General features: G+C 29.2%; 1 long non-coding RNA gene across 1 annotated transcript; it reads left to right on the forward strand.

The window, feature by feature from the left end:
* The first annotated feature begins 2,371 nt into the window (after window positions 1-2,371).
* LOC107956765 (uncharacterized) lies at window positions 2,372-3,632 on the forward strand. Its single transcript, XR_001700245.2, has 3 exons — window positions 2,372-2,726; window positions 2,832-2,940; window positions 3,303-3,632. It is a non-coding gene; the product is annotated as an uncharacterized lncRNA (long non-coding RNA).
* The last annotated feature ends 4,386 nt before the right edge of the window (window positions 3,633-8,018 follow it).

Here is an 8,018-nt window from a genome sequence, read left to right on the forward strand (position 1 = left end):
AAACACATGGAATGAGCATGTGGACTATCATATGGGTTGCCACGCCAACATCGTTAAAAAATTAATGTTTTAGTGAACATTTCGGTTAAAGAAAAACAAATTGATTCTTTTTGAAATGTTAATGGCCAAATTTAGCTCACAAACATAATATGAGTAAAATTAACAGAATATGCAAACGTTGAGAGTTAAATTTATCATTACGCCTAAATTTAAAGTTAATCTAATTATTTTAAATATAAAATATTTATTTTTTCATTATAAAATATTAAAATTAATCAAATGAAATAAAATTTTCAGTCGAGTTTGGATACCATAATTTTTTAAATTTATATATCTAAACCATTCAATTACCACAATTTGGATAGGATTTAGTTTCTCAGTTTTCTTTTCTCCTTAGGTTGAGGTAGTCACTTTCTCACAGTCTTAGTCAAAATTTAATGGGTAAATTCAAGCCATAAGTCCTTAAACAATCACTCGGGCAATAAATTTATCCATATAACATATTTTAATAGATATATTAAAGTATTAATATTATATCAATCATATTCTCTTATCAATTTAACCATCAATGCGATGTAAACTAACAGTAAATATGCTTAAATTTAACTATCAATCATTTTTACAGTTTTACTCGCTTGAATAAATTTATCAAGGCTCATGTAAAGATGGAAGCAAGAAAAACCGTTGTATATGATCTATTGAATTAGTTATTCTTAAAGTAAATAGCAACAATTTCAAATTTTCATGGATTGTTTATTTTGATTTTAAAATGTTTCCAAAATTTTTGGATTATATCATTATGCTCTTTTAACATTTTTTAATAGTTAAAATAAACTTTTTTTTCGTAATGATACTTTAATTAATTTAAATAAATTTTAATTATTTTAATCATACGATATTATGCATTTCATTTTCCTTCTATCAATTTGATAAAATACAATAATTTATTTTCAAATTTGTATTTTAAATTTAGTGCAACATTACCACTAATTAGTTTGAACAACTTTTTTAAAAATAACATTGTTTTATTTTTTATATCATCAATAAAATTTATCCAAAATATAAAAGAAATATTAATTGATATACAATCAAATGCAAGGGTAAAACAACCAACTAGTAACTATAAAGAAGTATTTATACGGGAGTATAATATATATAACTTTAGTCATAAAATATGAAAAAAAAATTAATTATAAATTTGTACTGGGATTTTTAATATTAACAAAAAAATATTAAATTTACAATCAACTCGAGTAATGTATTCAGAAATAATGTTTTAGCACAGTTGGAGCATTCAATTAGGATGATTGAGTGGTCTAAGGCGCCAGACTCAAGTTTTGGTCCTAGTGAGAGGGCGTGAGTTCAAGTCTCACTTCTTACAATTTTAACTTGATTTTGTTAACCATGACTCTAGCAGTTTTTTTGTCAACAAGCCCAATTTTTTAAAATTTGGTTCATTTTTCTCAAAAAGCCCAAAAACGGAAGAGCAGCCCAGAACTTTATATGCACAGCAACGTGATAAAATTAGATTTTAAATAGAATGAAAATTATTATTTCTTGTAATTTATTTTTTCACAGCATATAATATTTCTATATAAAGAATATGAGTATATAAAGAGTTTGGATAATGTTTTGTTAATTGAATTAATGTTAGCCGTAACTCAAATGCTAGTCATATTGTAGAATTACGTATTATTCACAAAATTTTTGTATAGAAATTGGAAAGTTCGAATCCACCACATTCTTAGAGCTCACAATGAAGTTGCAGATTTTATGGCTAAATATGCTGCCCCAAGTTTCACAAGTATCCAGGTGTTTTCCATCCCTCCTCAAGCTATAAGGGGGTTGATTCAAAAGGACAATTTGAGTTATGATTTATGATTTTATTGTAATCGCTTCGTGCTGTTTTTTATTTACTAAAAAAATTACTTATCACTTAATTTTGACATGAAATCTTTTAAAATTGTAAAATAAAGAAAATCATAAATTAAAATTAATATTTATCATACAATCTAATTATATTTTGAACTTAATTTTAATTAATATAGCAAATGTCTCTTATAACTTAATTTTTTTAATACTTAAATTTTCAACACTTAACTTATCAGTTTATCAAATACCTTACTTTTTTCTATCCCATCCAGCTTTTATAATATATATATATTTTTTATTTTAAAATTAGGAAGGATGCCATTAATAAGAAAAAATTACAGGACTGCATAACAGACACGTGTTCTTCCCAGCCCTTACCAACACAACAATGCCAAACCCTAATAAATGAAAATAAAAGCTTTACAAGAATAAAAAAAAAAAAACTTTACTTTAAAAAACCCCTACACAAACACAAGTAAAGCCTAAACCTAAGAAAAAACCCAAACACCAAATATGAAATGAAAAAGAAAGAAAAACATAAAAGAAAAAGAAAATTGTTCAACTCTCCGGCATCCCTCATCAACTTCTCTACTACCATCGTCAAAACCATCAAATATCCTACCCCTTTTTCGTCCATGATGGATTGTGTGTAGAGACTGAAACCGTCGGAGTCCTTTCATTCGCATTTCTCTAACTCATTTCACCTTTCTGACAAGGACCTTCTATCTTCTTCGACCGCCGATTCCGTTCTTGGAGGTGCCTCTGCAATCCAAATCTTTAGTGAATCCCATTGTTTCCCTTCCTCCGCCATTATGTGCACCACGTGGTTCACCAATCTGCCTGTAAAATGACAGGTAAAGCTTTCAAACCTCCGAGTCCGTTCTCTTATTTCTTTAATAATCACAACAATATTTGATTTGTCCTCTTCAAATGATTGGATTTTTTTTATGACTATAAAGAGTCCCTTTCAACCACCAGATTTCTGAATCCCAAATCTTAAGCCACTACCACCATTTGTAAACAAGCTCTCACCTCTGCAGTGGTTGAATTAGCCACAAAGGTATTAGGGTAAGTGCATGCTACCAATATATGTCCTTCAAAGTCTCTAAAATTTATTCCTGTTACTGAACTCAGCATATAACTGTCATACGCTACATCAAAATTACCTTTTACCACATTTATCCTCGGTGAAGTCCATACACAATCATTTTGTCGAACACTTGCTTCTGTCACTACTTCCAGTTGAATGTTCTTTATGTAAAATGCCTTAATAAAATATATCAATCTCGTTGTGCACTGCCGTTCTCCTTGATGATAAAATTTGTTCTGTGATGTCATTCTGCCCAGAACGTGATGACTAACCATTTACAATGCTCTTATTTCATAGTCAAAAATAAATTTCCTAACCAAATATTCAAATTTTGTTCCAGGATACTGGATGAACGATCAATCCCTACTCCTTGCAGGACACATTTAATGAACGTGCATTCCCAGAAGACGTGACTCACTGATTATTCCAGTGCATGACAAAGAGGACAAAGATTCACAACTTGTAAATTTCTATCTTTTAAATTGTTAAAAGTAGGGAGGAATTTATTGGCAATTCTCCAAGATGTAATTTTGATTTTGCTTGCAACCTATAATCTCCATAATTTGTTGTAAAATTTCTGTAGTAGCATAGGCTAATGTATCCCCTCCCTTGTCTTATTATTGTATCCTCCTATAACAGCCATTTATCAAATACCACATTATTTTTTCTACCCCATCCAGTTTTTATAATAGTTCTATTACCTCTAATAATCTTTTGTCATTATTTTAATTTTTAGTATATATGTCATAATGTGTCTATTAATTCCAACATTCGAATATGATTTACATAAGTACAAACTATGAAAATCCTAACAATAACTAATTGAGGATTATATTTACCAAATTAGGACTCGAGAGTTTGTTTATGTGCAATGAAAGATTAATACCCCTATAATTCTTGGTACTATCATAAGATAATATTAATCTTATTTAGGATTTTAATTCTTGATTTTACATTATTATCGTATCATAACGTCATTATTGGGTATTAAAATTTATTAACAACAATCCAATATTTAAGAAAATCATTATTCATTCGCGAGGAAGTATACAAGTCAACCATTCATGATCTTTTTGAATAAAACATTTTCTAAAAGGATAAAAATTTTATTTTATTTTAAAACAAAAATAGAATGTCCTTATCTATAGGTGAGAAATAATTATCCACATCAATGATTTGTGACTCTTTTATAATAATTTTTTTTAACAAAGTGAATAAACGATAGCAATGCTTTTTCACGGTAGAAAAACTTGACTTAATATTCAATATTTATTACCTTAAAGCACACCAATATCACCTCACCATTCTAATTAAATCCAATAATTATAAGCACCTCACGTCAAAATTCCAAATATAAATAAAATTTCATTGTTAAAGTTAAAAAAATTGGTATTGATTGTATTATACACCGAATTTATTATACACAAAATACATACCAAATTTACACTTAAGTTTATTAGTTTTAAATTCTATTATTATGATTTAATCTAATAATATTTTACATGTCGAAACATACACAAATACTAATTACTATTAATCATGCCAAATTAAGTTAGTTCATAAATCATACAATATAGAATTAAATTTATAAATGAGTTTTAACTTGGTTGGCATTGAACAAATTTGTCTTATCTATTCTTTGTCTTGTCTTCTTATTGATATACTTCAGTAACTCCAATTTCTTTTCTCCATCTAAGCTAGAAAACTCATTAATAGGAAAAGGCATAAGATCAAGTATTGTAAGTAGGTTAAAACCATAAACAATTTCAAAAGGAGAGTAACCAATAGTTGAATCAATAGATATATTATAAGCAAACTTTACAAATGTTAAATATTCTTCCCAATTTTTAAGATTCTTACCCACAACGACTCTACGTAAAGCACCTGAGATTTGATTGGCCACCTCAGTATGGTCATCGGTTTGGGGGTGGCAAGTAGTCAAGTAAAGTAACTTAGTTCCAAGCTTACCCCATAAAACTTTCCAAAAGTGACTTAGAAACTTTACATCTTGATAAAAAATAATGGTGCGATGTATACCATAAAGGTGCACCACCTCTTTAAAGAACAAGTTAGCCACATATGTAGCATAATTTGTTTTGTGACAAGCGATGAAGTAAGCCATCTTTGGAAACATGTCAACATCAACAAAGATACTATATCGACCTTCTTTAATTCTTGGTAAACCAAGTATAAAATCCATGGATAAATTTGTCGAAAAAATTGCATTTTATGGGAACTTTGAGGCATATTCTCAATAGGTAAAGGTGAAGATTTGAATCATAAAATTATAGTTTCATATTCTACTCCATGAGACATTTACAACGGTATTTCATATGCTCAAAATGGTTGAGTGATGAATGAGAAATTGATGCTCAAAGTAAGCTACTTGAAAATATTTGTTGAGGAAAAGTAAAGACTTAGATCCCACATTGGTTAAATACCAAGTGTGAGATGTGTATATATATGTGAATCCTCTTAAAGGGTAATTGAGTGACTAAGCTTGAAACTTTGCCTCACACACAAGGGGGTGTAGGTCCTAACTCGACGGGATTGGGGCGTACCCATACAACATGTGCAACACGAAATGTCTAAATCGGTCAGGCCCAAATGGGCTTGTGGATATTTTAGCCCATCATGAAATTATTTTTTCCTTAGCAGACATAATCTGGTTATATAAGGACACTTATCTTATTTATTTGATACCAATCAATTTGATTTAATTTTTTAATCAATTTGATTTATTAGCTCCTTAATGGCAGATTTTGTGGAAATTTTCCAAAATTCCAACATTCTCAATGCCTATAAAAGGCTATGTTTTCTAAAGGGTTTTACACACTCTGATATTTTTCTTGCACCGAAATTCTATTTCTCTTGAAATTATTCGTTTTCCTCTCTGTATTTCTCAAACATTCTGGTGATAGAAAAAGGCATCATTTGTTCATTGATCACTGCAAAGGTGCTGCTTATTTGATCTTTGTGTTGTTGTATCTTGGGAGACATTCGACCAACATTTCTCCAAGTACTGTAAGAGCGACTGAATCTGTCTTAAGAAAACTGTGTTTCACAGGCCTCAATGTTTCGTAAAATCTCTATTCTTCTTCTTCTTCTTCTTTTTCAATTTTTGTTAAGGTTTCATTTGATTATTTGTATTTTGCAAATTAAATATAAATTGTTCTATTTATATTTCATTATATATATAAATATTAATTTATTTATATTTATCTATTTTGTTTCGCTAATATGTTTTGTCTAACAAAATCTACCTAAGGTGAAGAAGGAATAAGTAAAGGAGTATAAAGTCCGTGAGACATTACCATTAATTTTTCTTATTTACAAGCAATACACTTAGAACATACTTTTTCCACATCTCTCTTCATATGCAACCAAAAAACTGTTCTTTTAGAATATCCTAGGTTTTGGTGACAACAAAGTGTCCTATAATCCCCTCTTGAATCAATAACTCTCACAGGGAACATTAAGGTTCATAGAACCTATTCAATCAAAACAAGAAACCGTCTCCAAGATAAAATATATTAATAGAGCCACTCTCACAATTAGTATAAATATTCAAAAAATTAAAATTAGTTAAGTACAAATCTTTAATGTGTTCAAATCCTAAAACTTTAGCATTTAATGTAGTGATCAAAGAATATTTATAAAATAAAGCATCATCAACTACATTATCTTTACCATGTTAGTACTTAATAACATATGAGAATGTTTTAATAAACTCAACCCAATGAGCATGTCTTTTACTCAACTTACCTTTTCTCTTTAACCAGTTAAGGGATTCATTTTTAGTATGTATAACAAACACTCTTGGCAACAAGTAGTGTTGCTAAACTTGAAATGCTCGATTCAAGGCAAGCAACTCTTTGTCATAAGTTGAGTAATTGAGTTGTGCACCATTCAATTTCTCACTAAAGTATGCGATAGGTCTATTATCTTGCATAAAGACCGCACCAATTCCTATACTTGAAGCATCACATTAAAACTCAAATATGTTATAAATTAGGTAATTTAAGAACTAAAGCTGAACACAACTTATTTTTTAAGGCTTGGAAAGCCTTTTCTTGAGTTTCACCCCACTTAAAAACCACATATTTCTTGATTATCTAAATTAATAAGGGTGAAAATGGTGGAGAAATCTTTCACAAACCTGCTATAGAAACTAGCTAAACCATGGAAAGAACTCACCGTTGTTATAAACTTAAGTGTCAACCACTCTTTAATGGCTTTAACCTTGTCTTCATCCACATGAATGCCTTGTACACTTACCCAAAAGTATTAACTTATCACATCAAAAAGTGAATTTCTCAAGGTTAGCATGTAAGGTTCTTTCCTTAAAATATCTAAGATTGATTTAACATGTTCAACATTCAAATTCAAAGATATAGAATAAATCGGTATATCATTGAAATAAATGACTACAAACTTACCCAAATAAGGCATCAAAACATGTTTCATTAAATGCATGAAGGTACTAGGTGCATTTGTCAAGCCAAAGGACATGACTAGCCATTCATATAAATCGAACTTAGTTTTAAAGGTTGTTTTCCATTTATCCCCTTCTTTCATTCGAGTTTGATGATAGCCACTTTTTAAATCAATTTTTTTTATAAAAATACAAGCACCATAAATGTCATAAAGCATATCATCTAAACATGGAATCAAATACCTATACTTAATAGTAATTTGGTTAATTGGTCTACAATAAACACACATTCTATGTAACAACCCAAACCTGGCCTAGACATTATGACTAGATCTGGAGAGGTTACTGCCATTTATTTGAAAATCCAGAATCCGTTTGACTTGTAAAACATTACTAGCTATTGTTAAGAAAAGTTCGAGTTTATTTGGGAAAAATACTTTTCTTGATTATCTTGGTAAATTTATTGATTATTTACTTATAAAGTATTTAAGTTGCAGTAGAATTCTTAGTTAAGTTCGATTTTGAAAAATGCGATTTATTATTGAAAAGTCCAATATTTTTGTAGATAAAACTAAACCTATCCAAAAACGTATAAATAGTTAAAAACGAGAAATAAAATCC

This window comes from Gossypium hirsutum, chromosome A06 (genome assembly GCF_007990345.1).
Source record: "Gossypium hirsutum isolate 1008001.06 chromosome A06, Gossypium_hirsutum_v2.1, whole genome shotgun sequence".
NCBI lineage: Eukaryota > Viridiplantae > Streptophyta > Magnoliopsida > Malvales > Malvaceae > Gossypium > Gossypium hirsutum.